This window comes from Lates calcarifer, linkage group LG19 (genome assembly GCF_001640805.2).
Source record: "Lates calcarifer isolate ASB-BC8 linkage group LG19, TLL_Latcal_v3, whole genome shotgun sequence".
Lineage (NCBI taxonomy): Eukaryota > Metazoa > Chordata > Actinopteri > Centropomidae > Lates > Lates calcarifer.
In genome coordinates this window covers 12,855,093-12,870,416 of record NC_066851.1, presented here as the reverse complement: position 1 = coordinate 12,870,416, position 15,324 = coordinate 12,855,093, and the positions used below count along the sequence as shown (strand labels likewise).

General features: G+C 41.2%; 2 long non-coding RNA genes across 4 annotated transcripts in view; one reads left to right on the top strand and one right to left on the bottom strand.

Annotated features, from left to right (window-relative positions):
• LOC108888147 (uncharacterized) overlaps nt 1–15,324 on the bottom strand; it is a 139,501-nt gene that overhangs the window by 4,488 nt on the left and 119,689 nt on the right. The window lies entirely within an intron of this gene.
• LOC108888146 (uncharacterized) overlaps nt 5,092–15,324 on the top strand; it is a 48,082-nt gene continuing 37,849 nt past the window's right edge. The window contains exon 1 of one of the 2 annotated variants that reach the window (XR_007815125.1): nt 5,092–5,355. This is a non-coding gene — a long non-coding RNA (uncharacterized LOC108888146). The remainder of the gene's footprint in view (nt 5,356–15,324) is intronic. The other variant, XR_007815124.1, reaches the window with a different exon arrangement.

Sequence of the window (15,324 nt, the reverse complement as noted above, 5' to 3'; positions counted from 1 at the left end):
TTACATGCATGTGCCTCTGTCGAGGACAGAGTGGACTAGACACACGCTGACATTAAAGCTAAGAGCTCCCTGCCAGCTCTCGATGGGGGTTAAGGGTTAATAATAGGCATGTGCATTTGTTCATACTTGCACACACAGCACAAAGGCCTCTAATTGCAACCAGAGGCCATTGTACATCAACCAGTGACTGACATAAGATGACAGGGTCCCGCCTCTGATCTATTTTATCCCAGCATGTAGTTGTACCGCTCTTTGTCCCTTAAGCCTGCGACACCTATTAGCACTCATTAGCTTCCTGTGGTTCAGCAAGACAGGGCTCTGCTGTGTCAAATCAACAACAAAGGATGTACTATATTTGTTGATGTTGTGAGTGACTTGAAAAAGCTAATTTATAGCAGATAGTTGTTAGAGCTGATACTTGGAACATCTGGAATGTTCAGCACAATAAAGCATTCTTTTACCACATTAAAGGAATAGTTTCAACATTTTGGAAAATATTCACTTTCTTGGAAACACAACAGCATTTCAGATTACGGAAAGGGTGGAACAACACTTCTTGTTTGTGACATGAATAGAAGTTGAGCAGTTTGTGGCCCAGAAGTGATTCTTTACATGTGATGTTATTGTTTTGGGGTGCAACTTTGTCCACCCACTTGTAGCTATGTTTTCTCCTAATACTTGCACCCCTCCTACTACCAATGCTAACGTAGTAGAACTTGTTGATTTTGTTTTAATCATACCAAATTGTATTATTATGGGATGTTGTTAATTGGAGGATTTAGCTAAACCAGCTAACATATGCTAATGCAAAGTTGATTGCAGTTTTTACAACAGCTCATACAACTCAGTGTTCATGGTTCAGGGGGTTTTTACTGGAAGACGAATTATCCATAGAGATCTCATCCTCTCCTAAACAAATGAGCCAGGTGATTAAAACTGATAAAAACTGAATAAAGCAGTTTCATCGTAAGAGAAAAAAAAAACAGTGTTTCTCCATAACACTCTTGGGCAGACAAATCCATACATAAGATGACAAAAATCCCTCAGGCGGTTATAGATTATGTGACATGACTTGAAACAGTAATAATGTAGTCAGCTGAAATTTTTTTATATCAGGCCACCTGGCCAACTGCTAGCACTTATAGAAAACTATGGAAAAATTATTTTATTGGTTAGTGAACCTACAGATTATAAATTAGTAGTACTTTATAATATTAACTGATTTAAACTTTATGATAGTTTAATGATTTTAAACCAAATTACTTATAATAATTTTGTTTTTTGGGGATACTATGATTTTGATGTAATACTATGAATGTTGTATATTGTACCTTGTTCTAAGCAAGACGAGTTGGCAGTTACACCCAGTATCATTAAAGCCACTGAAGACCAGATCTGTTTCTTTATTCTTTCAGATTAAAACCATTCTCGCTTTCTTAAAATCTGGAGAGGAGAGGATGAAGTTCAGAGACGATCAACAAAGACACACAGATGGTGAAGAGGCCCTGCTGGGTGTTTCTACAGCTGACAGCTCTCATTGTGCAATCATCACATCAAACATGTGTATATGTCTGTATATCTCATCAACTCTACAGTTCTATAGTGATGCATTGTGCTGCTCATTGTCAACTATGATAAACAGACAACCATGACCACCACCCCTACCAATCACAGTTGGGCCTCTCTGCTGCTCCAAGTCATGGGAACATACGGGATTTGATCCCTAGGTTCTGCACTGTAAGGTGCCTTACGGTCTCCAGTCTATCTCACTACACTACTGAGTCCCTTTCGCATTTTAAACATCTCTTGAAACACTTTTCAATCTTCACTTTGGGTGTTGGACTTGAAATTTACCGCCCAAGGTAAGAATCAAACCTGCAACAATAAATGTACACCCAAACTAGCTGGTTGTACATTTATTGTACAGACATGATTGGTATAAATATTCCTGTCTAACTCCTGGTATGAACTCACATAAACGTAAAAACTGCACAATTTGGTTAAACAAAATTATGTTCATATTAAATTATAATGTAAAATGTTAACTAGCTTTTCCAATCAGCACCTTTTTCGGCCATATCCAATATGTTAAATGCATCACTGTCACTTGATTTACACATGAGGTTCCACCGTAAGAACCTGTAAATGTCAGTAGCAGACTGAATGACATATCCTCCATTTTCCTTCCCGTCTCTCTCCACCTCTCTTCACATACCTCCTCTCTCTTTACCTTTAGTCTTGCCCCACTCTGTACCTTAATAAAACTCATCTACCTCAACCCACGTCTTCTCCCACCCCCTGTGTTTGCTTTCCTGCTCCACTTGATTCCTGTCTCTTTCCCCACTCTCCCTCTTTTCTCTCGATTTTATCTGGGAGATGTTTGCCTGGGGTCAATCACCTGAGCCTCCTCACCTGGCCTCTGACAGGCCTGTTGGGATAGAAGGCCTGCCTGGTGAGGATAATGATTGTTAAGGCCTGCGGGGAAACTCTGTTTTCTGTCATGCTGACATACCTGAGAACAGCGCAGACCTAAGGGATTCAGTGCATTGAGCGCATAACATACAAATTGGCTTTAATTGATTATGATATTGCCAGGTGTAAAGAGAATTGTTTTCAAATTTAGTTTATATAAGATTTAGTAAGAAAATATTTTTTTATGCAGCTCACAAATTTAAATTTTTTAAATACCTGAGGCTACAACAGAGAAAAAAATATTTTCATCTGTGGATTTAACATGAAGTTTGTGAAATGGATCTGGATCCATTTCCAGCCCACTGCTCTTTATGTAATGTCAGTCTTTTAGTCACTGGCAGTTGATTGGTGTTTGATCAGTGGAACTGGAACCGTCAGCTATCAGAGATGACGTACTGTACTAAGCCCCTACTGCTCCTACCACTACCACAGCTTCCAGCCATGCACCTGTTCCCTCAGCCTGCTCTATCTCTCACTCTAACTCACTCTCACACACACACACACACACACACACGTACGTCTGTGCCTGTGGTTTCAACTTGGCTTTTTCTCATTAAAGACTCAGTGAAATTTGACAGGTTTTGACAGCGAAGGTTTCCACATAGATCTTGCCATAGTGACAGATATCCGACAGCTTGATGATAACTGCTGCCTTATTGCAGAAACACAGGTGTCCCTCATGGCTGATGACAATAGGCAGCTCTGAGTGATGGATGGGTGTGATGAAAAGTTACAGAGCTGGAACAAGAGGAAAGTGTGCATGCTGGGACAAAAACAAGATAGGGATTGTGAACCTGTGTGAGGTCATTGTAAAAGTAAGTAAAAAAAAAAACTCAATTCATTCTGGTTTAAATGGTTTGATGTTCAGTAGGGGCATTAAGATACAAGTTTCCAGGAATACTATTATTGATGCAAGTTTATTAATGAATGTACACCAACCTGAACAATTCCTCCAAGCCCCCCCCCCACCGTCCTCTCCTCATACCCTTCCTCCTTTGCCTCCACCTCCTGCCTGTAAATCAGCTCCTTAGCGCTGCTTTTAATATTGCTTGAGTGTGCAGTCTTTTTAACACGCTCTGGCGTTCACTCCTCTCGCGTGCCCTCTGTCAACAGTAAACTTTCTGAAAAGCGAGCTTAACAGGCCGTGAAAGGGCGGCACAGATGGCTACATCCTAGGTGGTAATTATCAACCACTTCCTCCCAACAAAAAAAAAAAAAAGAGAAAGAAACAAGCGAAGGTGTTGCCGTCAGGTCAACTGATGCCGCTGACACATTCGTAGGCTCTCTGGCAGAGAGCTCAAACCGACATACAGGAAAGGGCCTTCTGGAGCCCAGACAGCACGTTGACAGTGTCACAGGTCAAGCACGGCCATAAGAGGATGATTTTTGGCTTCAGTGCACATCAGCCAGAAGGAGATCTATATTAAAATACAACTCTGGTTGGCTCGAAAACAACAGTTTGTCTAATATGCTATACTGCATGCACAGGTTTAGCTTGGTGTCACATCTTCAGTTGTTTAATTGAAGTTCAGGAGAAGTACTTCTAGCACTGCTAGTTCTGATGTTGTGTAATGTACAGTAGGCAGGCAATAAGTGCCAATTAGCCTGAAAGTGTTTAAGTCGGCACTAGGTGTTGGTAATGGCTGTGTTTATGCACACTCTAAACAAGCGAGAGGGTGTTTTTTGAAGAGCTTAACCATTTATTTTGCTGTAGATCTATTAAAATTGAAGGTGACAGCTAATTTGAATCCTCTTTAATTTGGGGGAAATTTAATACACTACAAGGTGATAGGCGAGGCTCCCCCTACCTCCGTACAAGCCGCCCGCCGCATGCAAAAATATGTAAATGCTGCCCGTATTAGAATCTTTGTCTGGTTGTCATTCTCACATGGGGCACATCAAAGCCATATGACCTGATTTTGCACCTGCTGTTTAATTAAATTTACAAGACAGACACAGTCTCCACTCCCGGTGATATACAAATCTGGCTTTATTACCCCGGCACTGTAATTTACAAGGCAATTTACTGCTGGGCGGTAATGGTGCCTGCCAAAGTGCTCCCTCTGAAAAGATACACAAACATGCACAACAACAAGTTATCCCATTTCCCTTCCTGAAGATGAGACCAAGAATGCCAAGACCAAATGTAACCACAGGATGAGCTGTGTGTTGTTGAAGCCCACGAGGCATCTACTGTATGTTCGAAGTACTTGGCTGAATGTTCCACTTACTGGAGAGTCCAACAACAAATACAACTAAACTGAGAAAAAAACAAAATAAACCACCATGAACATCTCATGTGCTGCACTGAATGAATTCTAAAACAAAATGTGACAGTAAGGCGGCCTGGAAATGAAGCGTGATCGTATTTGGTGTCAGGCAGCCTTGTCACTTCCCACTTAGGTTTTGGAGAGTGACCATAATAACGCCCTCTCCTATAAAATCAGGGTCAGGGATATGCAAGAGAAGACCTAGTGCAAGATGTTTTCCGACTATGTCGGTAGGTGAAAGTGTTTGGTCCGAACACCCACTCTAAGATGGAGTGAAAACCCTGCCATTAAAGAGAGAGGTGAGAGGGCACACATTTTCAGATAGTTTCTCCTGAAAAGCATTCACAATGTTGCTGATCACATGTTGCATACTGACAAACAACAGGAAACAAGGGTGCTTGATAGAGAAGTTCAAACACTTCCTACTTTCTCTTCTTCGCAGCTGGCTGCCTGAAGTGGTTGCGAATGTCAGATTGCTGGTTTTCAGAAAGCTAGAGATATTGCTGGACATGGTCCCTAAAATCTGATGTTGGAAAAGTTCTAATGAAGCATATTGGCACCTTCTACAAGTGGATTCGGGGATGTTATTGAGGCTTATGACATGCTATGTACAGTAAGTAACTATAATAAGTTCAGTACAGCACCAAATCAACTGCAGCAGTATAGCTAAGTAAGAGAGTGAGTAGAGTGTAAATCACCTTAAATATCACGTAAGGTGAACAGATTACTTTGTGAATACAGACTGTGTAAAAAGCTGATATTTTGCCTTTAGGCTCTGACCTCACCCCTAACAGCAAAGATATACCAAGCTCAGCACAGCACAAAATCACATTAGATACTGAGTCTGACAACAGCTGTTACATAGTATGAGCTATATGTGGACTAGTCACCAGCTGCCATGCGGCCATTCTGTTGTTGGGCACCTCTGCTCATGACGGGAATATACTAGCTAGTCTCGTGAGTATCTTCTCTGGGGTGGTGGTCACTCACTGATGTCATGTGGCCATTTCCCAACAAACACCCTGACGTTTGGCAGACAACATGCTATTGATTGCACTGACAATAAAAAAGTAACCCCACCAGTCTACCTGATATTCAGCAGCAGATTATGACACATTAGCTATGTTAGCATTAGCTAATGGCTTGGAGTAACCAAACTCTATATATAGAGTAGCATGATTATTGAATACGCAGCACAATACATGACTTGCAACAGACATTAAGATAGTAAGATAGTAAGGAAAGCAGTGAGTGCAGCTGAGGAACCGCAGCTAAAACCACAGAACAGCAGCTCATTAGTTTATATCTAATTAAGATATGAAGATTAGTAAAACAGGCCTTCACATAAAACCATTGCTTTGAGTTTAAAATTTGTAAAAAAAATTAGCATCCATCAGACATCATAACTTTGCCCACAAGCAACATCTGCAGGAGAATATTGTCAGTACCTTCTGCTATTGACATTCCCTGACACCCCATCAATCTTTAGTAGTGGTAACAATCTTCTCTTAACTCTCTTCTTTCTATATAGATATTGGTCTTTTATAGATCCATAGTTCCTACCTATAGTGTCATATATGATCTCATTCGGCTTGCTGTCATACTAGCAGTGTGACAAGTTTATCCAGGAGCAGATGTTAATGTGGTTGTTTCTTTGTGTGAAGTGGTCCTGTCAGCTGATCAGTTTCACTTGAACTATGAGAATGGTTGCATGTCTGGACACATTTAATATCTGCTACAGTTGCCTAATGCATTAATTCACTTTAACGTCTTGTGTGTTGAATTTGAACATTTCTAACTTAGGTGACACACTGTAAATACCAATGCAGGCCACTTCAAAGTGTAAAATGACAAATATTCAAGCTATAAACATATGATCAATTATTAGTGCACAAGAAAGAAGCAACAAATGCATCATTTGTTTTGCTAATAGAAAAATTATAGATTTTTGATCATGAATCCCAGCTTACCAAAAACAAAACTTTACTAAAGAGAATTTATTAACAGGTTGACATCCTGTAATGCACCATGCACTAGTGTGAGTCAATGTAACAGTGTCAGTTTGGCCTTCTATGTTGTGGTTACATAGGGTTTATGGGTTTGAAATGCTGCACCACAGTATATCAAGAGGTGTGCATGAGAGCATGCATACGCTTGTGCATGCAGATTTGTGATTGCATGTGAATCTGAGACATGCCCCTGGTTGCAGTAGAGTGTGCATCTCAGGCAATCCATAATAGATGATGAAATTTGGCAAGCCATCCAGCCTTATGGTCCTTTCCTCCTCCTGCAGCTGCTTGTTTTCCCAGAACTCATCTGTGCTGCTGACCAAGAGTTGTGTGTGTATGTGTGTGTATCTGAGAGAGAGAGAGAGAGAGAGAGAGAGAGAGAGAGAGAGAGAGAGAGAGAGAGAGAGAGAGAGCGCAAGCGAGAGAGGGAGAGAGTGAGAGACTGTGTCCGTATGTCACTGTCTTTGCCCACAAGCGCTCCACGAGCATCTTTCCATTCCTCAATATGTCAGACTTGAATATGAAAACGGGCAACTTTTTCATCACTCAACCACCATGTGCACATATGGCTACAAAGCTGATGGTGAATGTCAAAGTTGAGTGGAAAGGCCAAGGAGCAGTGACAAAGCAACAAAGCACTACAGACTATAAATCCAAGCCACACTGTGGTGACAGACACAGATCACAGTCCAGTTTCAGAGTTACCAGTACAAGATTAAATGTGATCATTTTACAGATGTAATTTCACCAAATTAGTCATTGATATGACTCTACTTCAATACTGTGTCAAAATGTGGGAAAAAAACGATCTTCTTCAAAATATTTCTGCTCAGAGGAAAAGCTAATGAGGCAAGACTGACACCATCAACAGTCATCTGCATTTACTGATTTCTGTAACTTTTTCTGCAGCTTTTATTTTTGTAGTTTTGCCATCATTACCTTAGTTATGATAAGATTGTACTCACCTTGTTAAAAGAATAGTTTGGAACATTTTTGGTATTGTGCTTCCATGCTCTCTTGCCAAGAGTTAGATGAGAAGATCAATACCATTCTCATGTCTGCAAGGCTTTTGTGGTTGTTGTGGTGGGTTATGGACCCAACTATTTCTATCCAGATAGAGTAACTTTCTGAGACTCCAGGAATGTAGAAGAAACAGTTCGGCCCATGATCCCCAGTTAAATCACAAATTAACCAGCTGCTGGCAGTTGCTTCATATTAACCTTACAGACAAGAGAGTGGTATCAATCTTCTCATTTAAAGCGAATAAGCTTACTTCCCCAAATTGTCTAACTATTCCTTAAATTACTGTGATCTGGGGACATAGCAACATAGTTTTCCAATGTAAGGAGGGATTTTTACTAATATGTCAGTTGTACTCACTTTCGGTTTTAGCTCAAAATAAAATGGTTTAGTTTGTTTCCAACTTGTCAGATCATCTGGCCACTTGCAGGGAGTGCATTGCAGGTATTCAGCCATAGTCGCAGATCTCTGAAATTACTTTGGGGAGTACATTTTTATCATAAGCAAAAGAAATGATGACCAAAACTTTCAAAGTAAGACAAAAGTTCTGTTCTTTAAGTGATATTAATGATCTGGCCCATGGGTGCAGAGAGTGGGAAATTCTGTGCTGGATCCCAAATGAGTAACTTTGATCAAGAGTTGCTGAGGATGGTCACTGATGTATTACTGTAAATTATGAGACATTTTCAGCTGGTATGGTGGCCTCGGGCTTTCTGGATAAATTGTTTCAAAGTCATTGACCCACAAAGTTCTAAGTTTCTCTCTTTCGAGCTGCATCCATACAAACAGCGGTGAGTAGTACACCATGATTGATGGGATAGGTTGGGCTGCTAAGGTGGGATGCCTGTGCACAGGCTGTACAGCAGCTGTTTTCTCCAAGTTCGAGGAGAACAGAGACAGAGAGAGAGAGAGAGAAAGTGTGTGAAAGTGAGAGAGAGAGAAAGAAAGAGAGAGAGGTCGAATAGAAAGCGAAGGGAGGGCAGAAGGAGGGAGCAGAGAAAAAGCAAGTCTACCTTCCTCTTGCCCTTCAGGCAGACCAGGTGTCTGTAGCTCCACGCTGAGTCGTACCACAGAACCTGGCACGACTACTCTCAAACAGGTCCTCCTCATCGTTCTCCCCTTCCCCAAGGATGGCCGCAATTAACACACACAGAGAGTGCACAGTGTAGAGAAAACATGCCGAAAATGACAACGCCCCAAGCCACAGCACATGGAAAGGAAAGAGAGAGAGGGAGGGAGAGAGAGAGAAATGAGGGAAACAAAAAGAGAGAGAGGGGGCCAGAGAGGCACACCGGAGAGCTTGTTTTATAAAGGTGCAGGTGCAGGATTTGAGTGACTGCCAGGTTGCACTCTCCTTTTGGTTCCATATTAACGTTGTCAGCTTTTTACCTCCCCTCTCCTCACCTGCACTGCTCCATTCCTCACTATGTTCTGCTGTTTGCTCATTTTCAAGTGCTCCCCTCTCACCCAGACTCTACAGGAAAACATAGCAGTAGAGGAAAGTTTGGCAGAAACTGTCGGCCTTGCAGCCATGCTTTTTCGATTTTAGATATATTTCTGAAGTTCTGGGTGGAAACAACTAACAAGCAAACATCACATCAAAGCTAACAGCAACATTCATTTCAGTACACCACTGTTGGTAAAGGTCAGAGATGGGCACACTTTTTGACAAGATGTCACTGACTTCTGGTGAGTCAGCTGAAGGGGGTGCTGTGACATTATGAATAATTAGGCACCTGTGAGATATAACTATAACTATAGATACACAACACTAAGTCATGACTTGTGCAATGTATGTCTGAACCAGTTGTCGCATCTCATTGAAAAGATATGACTAGACAGGACTGCAGCTCGATGCGATTAGTGTCAACTCCATCATCACAGCTGGAATCTTTCTAATGCTGACAAAAAGACTTTATGCAGCTGCTAAATTAGAAAATGTTTAGCTGAATCTACAAGAAATATCTACTGATGCCACTGCTGTAGAACACATCATTAACATTTGTATAGATGACTGCAGTTTTGGTCATTTAAAGGGGTAATTTAGTGATTTAGGACCGCACTTCCTTCAAGTAGGGAAACTACTGAGAAACAGCATGTTAAAATTATAGATATTATAGATATCCTGATAATATATGTCAAGACCTAACATCTATTACATAATGAAACTAATAGCATCTTTTCATAGGCAGTTCCTGCCTGACAAATGGTGATGCAGATTTTCTACTTTCCATATTTGTAATCTAAAATCCCCAGCTGATGACTAACCCATGACAATGTCATCAGGTTATTTCTCAGATAAAGCAGACAATGCTTCTCCAGAGCCACAGAGGACTTTATACAGTTATTTTCACGGGCTGAACAGTACCCCAGATGACTAGCATACTGATCTTCAAATGTGTGGAACTTACGATATAAAGATACGATATAATTTCTTGGCTACTAGGGGGCAGCGGGAACAAGCTGTCAGCGGTTGTTTATTTACACACCCAGCAGATACAGGAGAAACCTTAGCATTCTCTTTGAGTCGTGTTCAGTCCAGTATTCACTTCAGCTTCACTTTAGCTCAGTTTTTGGTCTCTACCAACTTCTAAAACAAATATTTCACTCTTGAGTTGCTGAATGTTCCTCACTACGTTGTCCGTTTGCTGTTTGACAGGTAGTGTCTAGTGGATCTTTCAGAGGTTTTTCACTAAAAGACATCTGTTTGTGGTGGTTGAAAATAATGCTGATGAGAGTGATCAATGTGAACCACAGCAGAAGGTGGTGGGCCGTAAAAAAGCCCACAAAAAGAAATTACAAAGCTCTGCAGAAGTGTGGGAAACTACAGAGGGGGGAGATAATTATCTGTGGGTTCATCACTGTGAGTCAATCTAATCACATACAAGTGGTCATGTCATCCTTTGTTAATATGATTGACGATTTGGAAACTTTAACTTCACTTTAGATTGTATGATTCTTTTAGAGACGAAGATTTCAATGCAAAAAAGCACAGTGGTCAAGCTAAAAACAAGGCTGTTTATATGCACAGGACCTGTTTGCACCTTCACTGAAGAACAGCTGGCAGTACAGAGACACCTAACCACAGGCCCTTTGAAAATCATCACTGCACTGGCCAAGTCACATTGAATAGGACCTGTGTGTGCGTTATATCTCCAATCCCCAGATTCTACACATCTGCACAAGCTGCTATTAGAACCTCAATACTTATCTGTGTAATTAAGATTTCATGTCATCATTTTATCACATCATTTATTTATTTTTGTCCCTACAGATGTTTGCCTTCAGACTGAGAGCTATTTTTAATCAGTGAGACAGATGTCTCTCGTGACAAAAGCAAACCTTTAAATTTGCTGAAAGGCGCCCACATAGTGTACATATGCTCACACAGGAAAACAATATACATGACTAACTCAACAGACTTAAAAAAAAAAAAATCTGGATTTGCTTAATGGGTACCATTATTTTTAACATTAAATAATTATTTATTCCATGTACTGTTGATTTTTGAGGGATGGAAAGTGAAAATTGAACAACCTACTCATGAAATTCAAGTCAAACTGATTATTATCATGAGTTAACTGTATCACATATTGTAACATGCAATAAGATGTCTACTCAAATCTGCATAGATTTGGAGGTAGAAATAGCTTTTTGTCACTGATATATAGTATTCAGATTTTTCATACTGATGAAAAGTATTCCAGTCTTCCATGAGCTATGAGGCCATGCTTGACAGAAGCTGAGCTTGGAGAGGAAAAAGTTTCACAAATGGCCAAATGTCACTAATTAGTTTGAACTCTGCATTTTTGATGAAGCCAGTTGGTGTGGTGGGGTGGTGGTGTTGGCAGGGGGCAGCGGGAAGAGGGGGAATTGATGGGCTGTGCCTCAAAATGTAAATTAAACAAAAGGCGGGAGTTCACATGACAGCTTTGGAGGGGCAGGGCTGGAGCCTTCTGATTTTCTGTGTGAGAAGGAGAACAAGTAGAGCACAGTGCACCAAACATTGGCACATGGCAAACAGCTCGGAGGCAGCGGAAGCAAAATAACTTCTGTTCTAGGGAACAACAAAGGAGGAACAAACAGCGTGGCCCACAACTTTTTGGTCCTTATTATTCTGTGATTTCGTAATCAAGAGGATGGGATCTGATCTACAAACCATGGACAGCTGGTTCATTTCCACCGCCGGGCCTTGTGGGAGATGTAGTTTCTTCTCTCAGCGACATATGCAAATCCCAACTGTCCCTCCCCTCTCTCTCCATAATTGCCGACTTTTCAGTAACAGAAGGAGGCCCATTTGTGTGTGTGTATATGTGTGTGAGAGAGAGTGTGTCTGCGTGTGCAGCCTATGCTCTCGTCAGGGTCCAGCCTTATTTCAAGGGATAAATAAAAGATGCAGAGTTCTTCTAAAGGAGCCCGGCAGAAGGTAGACACAGACAGGCAGGATACGGAGGGACTCTTCAGAGAATCTGGGCCGTGCGTGGCGCTGCATCGATTCTCCATTCGGGTATCACAAGGTTCAAACACACTGCATTGTGGGCCGCAGATTGTGTTGCCTGGGCGTCCCTCAAGTGACATGTAAAAAGCCGGCCCCCCATCTGCCTGACAGATTTGTGCGGGCAGCCCCTGAAAGCTTTGGCAGAGAGAGACAGGTGGGGATGGACATACAGACAGACTGAAGGACGAGTGCCACTCAGCACCCCTCAGCTGTCACCAGAGAAGAGGAAGTGAAGCTAACTTTACTGGTGACAAGCTGTGGCAGGCAACAAACAAAACTTTGCCAAACTACGCAATGATCTGAACCTGCATGGAGCTTCACAGGGTGACTGTGGAATGCTACACCTGTCTATAAGCTCCTGGAAGCTCCATAGGGCAGGAAACAGACCTGCTGATGATACACCCTGACAGCCTGCATCAGGGTAAATTATGGTAATGGCATGCAGTCATCTGCCTGGTGCCATTTGACTCGACAAAAACACTTAAACACTCCATCTATTTCTCTAAGTGGGAAACAGAGAGGCCATCTTGGATGGGTGGGCCTGTGGGTTTTTTGACAGGAACAGAGCAGAAGAAACCTAGTGACGCTACAGTGACATCCCACAGTCTGTTCAACACAGAGGCAGGCGGACATGCCTCCTCAAAACCTGCCAGCATAGATGGATGTGTTTCCTTATATTTTATATGACATGAAAGATGTTTACTTGGAGCATGACTAAACCTGAAAATGCAGGCTTTTCATATACAGTTTCTGCCAGTGCTATAGATGTTTTTGTTCTCTCTCAGTCTCAACTAATACTCTGTTCTTACAAATTCGTTTTAAATGTTTTGGTCTGTAAATTTCATTCCATATGCTATTGCTGACTGTTACAATAACATAACTCAAGATGCTTAAAGATTAGTGAACAGGACTCATTACAGAAACTGTACTAGTAGATTAAAGAAATTGTTTAATTCTAATTTTGGGAAATACCACTCATCTGATTTCTTATTTAGACAGATGAGAGGAGAAATACCACTCTCACATTTGTGTATTAAGTATCAAGTTAGAGCCAGGAGGAAATTAGCTTAGCATAGGTTAGCCTAGCTTAGCTTAGCTTAAAGGAGTTATTTGTATGTTTTGCTATCACGTCATAGCCAATGTTAGCATTAACAGCTGTTTCCGTAACAGTCTAGAAGAAAGTTCAGCATCAGACTTCATTTGTTTATGTGGAGAGAATCGGGTTTTGCTTCTAGTTCTATCACTTCTTTTCCTCTACTGAAGTTAGCATGCTAACCAACTAGCCCTGGCCAAATTGGCCCATCTCATCTTTTTACAATAGCAGCTCAGTGTAGCTTGTAGTCTGCCCTGAAGAAGTAGCACTGCTCAGAGGGCGTAGTCTAACCTGTACTGTAAACGTGATGATGGCTGAAGCTCTTTGAAAGTAAGCATCAGCACCACCTGCTCCCAGCAAGAAAGCAGTTTCAGCGGCAGAAAACTTGCAAATAGTCCCTTTAAAGGCTGAAAGCAGGGCTGAGCCTGGATCTCTCCAAACTTTAAAAATATGCCTGTCTCTAAACACCTCTGAATTTGTAGCTCATTTGTTTAAATTTTTTCACAAGCAGGAATGTAAGGAATGACAAGCTGTGGCAGCAGCTTTAACACACAGCTTTAGAGGTGCTGGAAGGTGTGTTTCTGAACCCTGAACAGAGTCAGGCTAGCTGTTTTCCAGTATGTATGCTCCTGTGAAGTAACAACATCTATCCACTAATCTTATATTTAAGTGGCATTGGTCTTCTCATCTAACTCTTGACAAGAAAGGGAATAAGCATATTTCCCAAAATGTTGAACTCTGCCTTTAAAATGTAGTATTTTTCAACATGCACACTCAAAAAATTCTTCCCCGGGTAGATAACATTAGACATGCTTTTAGTCTGATCACATTATGGTTGTTGAGGGCCACGATGTAATGACTGTTCAATCAAATCAATGCTCCCATTCAAACCTGGAATCAATAGCAATATGTTGTCATTATGAAATGTATCTTCTTGCACTGCTGAGCAGCTGCTCTCCCTCTGGGAGCTTTCTCCTCTCTCTCTCTGTTTGTCCCTCCATCTCAGTCTCTCTCTCTGCTGAAACTCTAGACAAGGCTATCTGAATGTCAGACAGACAGAATCGATACAAAACATGTCAGCGGCAGGTCTCCACTCTCCAAGTGTGTTGTCAGACTCTATATAAAGAAGCTGATTCAGTGGAGTGACGGGCAGAGTCAGACTGCTATATCTCAATTCCTGGGCCCCACAAGATGCAGTATTTCACAATGAACCAGAACAAGAATCACATTATTATGTTCTAGGACCTTTACCTAAGTTAACCTAAAGCTGCATAAGAGTTATTACATTAAAGTACATTTCCAATGCAGTGATAAAGTCACGTTTGTTATTGGATTTCTGAATTTTCCACTGTAACCTAAGCAACAACCTTTACAGGTTGTTGTGATTGGTTCCAAGTTTGAAAAAGAGAAATCTAAAAGAAAATCAAATCTTTCCGAGTTGGTGTTGTGGGGTGGTGGTGTTGGCAGCTTCATCAGAAACCTACTCATCACCCATTACGGAAAATGACTCCCATTAACACTGACATCAATAAGCAACAGAAGATATGAAGGTTGAAATTTCCAGTCTGTTCATCTGTGACCACAACCAGCATCGCTGATGGCTGTGGTTGGGTGTGGTCAGAAGTGTGGGTTTCTTTGCGCCTGTGCACTCTCGAAAGTAATGCACTGCAACAAAGTGAGAAGTTAAACCACAGAAAACAATATTTTCGGCTGCTGTTAAGTTTCTCTTTAATGAACACTAATTACCAGAAAGCTTTGTAATTAAATTAGTTCGCCTGCTCAAATATATTCCAGTTTCAGAAGGAACGTTTTGTAATGGGATTAATATCAGCCAATATTGATCATTCACCCTGTTTTCTAGTTCAGCAGAATAAATAGAGATAAAAAGTCACAAGCCAACTCACAATGCTACACATACTGCTTTAACATCACTGGTAAATACCAAAATGCATTAAGTAATAG